This window comes from Benincasa hispida, chromosome 4 (genome assembly GCF_027475165.1).
Source record: "Benincasa hispida cultivar pf3 chromosome 4, pf3_genome.v1.1, whole genome shotgun sequence".
NCBI lineage: Eukaryota > Viridiplantae > Streptophyta > Magnoliopsida > Cucurbitales > Cucurbitaceae > Benincasa > Benincasa hispida.
Genome location: NC_143481.1, coordinates 63,624,328 through 63,625,537, shown reverse-complemented (window position 1 = coordinate 63,625,537; position 1,210 = coordinate 63,624,328). Strand labels below are relative to the sequence as shown.

The window sequence follows — 1,210 nt, the reverse complement described above, 5'->3', positions numbered from 1 at the left end:
GGTTTGTCCGATTGCTTTCATGGGGTTTCGATCGGTAGGCTTTCGGTTGGTTTCGTGTGGTTTTTCTGGTTGTCCGGTTGGTTTCGTGCGGGTTATCCGGTTGTCTAGTTTCTTTCGTGTGGTTTGTTGTCGGCGCGTGGGCTTTTGGTGATTCTAGTCGTAGAGGTGCGTCACCGACGTCATGGTCAGCTCGCCGTTTGTCAAATCAGCCATCTCAACTCTGTTCGCAAAGGTTCGGTGCTCGCCGGCGTTCCAATCTTCGAGATACAGTTCGGATCTCTTTAAGTTTGTGGGTTGTTTAAGTTGTTTGCTTGGAAAGGTATAATTTTATTTTCATATGAACTTTCAATTTAGTAATTTAAAGTTATTTAATTCATTTTATTTTTATTTTAATGATTAAGCTTATTGAAATTTAGAAATGTTGGAGTTAAATTAGTTGAAGAATATATACTTGGTTGGTAGTCTTGAAATTTGTTGATTATTGATTGGTGTGGTTCAAGTGTTAATTAGGTGTTATTTGAAATGTTTTTTGTTATGTTTGAGAGAAAAGATGGTGAAGAAAATCGAATACAATGGTGTTGTGTAGTGGAAAGCTTGTTAAGGATATTTATAGGATCATCAAAGAGACAAGTAAATAAAATAAGAACTTGAGAAGAAGGTGAAGTTGTGCCCTTTTGCTTTGTTTTGAATATTTGAAAGGGGATTCCTTTGGTTTATAGAAAGAAATGGCAACAAGTATCGCATTTCGCTACGTTCTTCATCGATGCGAGAGCCGAGATATCCGTTGCCGAGAGTCGTTGTGAGTAATACGACAAGAATGCTCCACCCCCCGCACACCGAGGCCGGGGCAAGGGGCAGGCAGATTCATTTCAAGTTCCTTGGCGCGACCTGCGCCGGAAGTGGCGTAAACAAGAAGAATAATATTAATCGATAAATAATACTTATTCGCTTGGCTTTTACATAATTTGGAGAATAAGGAAACATAAGGTACATGAATAAATATAAGATCAAAACAAAAAGGGCAATACTTAATGGGCTAAATTAATTTTATGTTTTGTTCCAATGATTAAGCTTCTTTAAATTTGTTGATGTTGCATATTTTACAATCATAATTTTATGCTTTTAAATTTTTCCTTGTTATTGTTTTTCTTTTTTGTAGATTAAGTTGCATATTTTACAATCATGGATAAGTCATGGATGAAAATGAATA

General features: G+C 36.4%; 1 pseudogene; it reads right to left on the bottom strand.

The window, feature by feature from the left end:
• Nucleotides 1-624: 624 nt before the first annotated feature.
• LOC150036880 (5.8S ribosomal RNA) lies at nt 625-796 on the bottom strand (annotated as a pseudogene).
• Nucleotides 797-1,210: the final 414 nt, after the last annotated feature.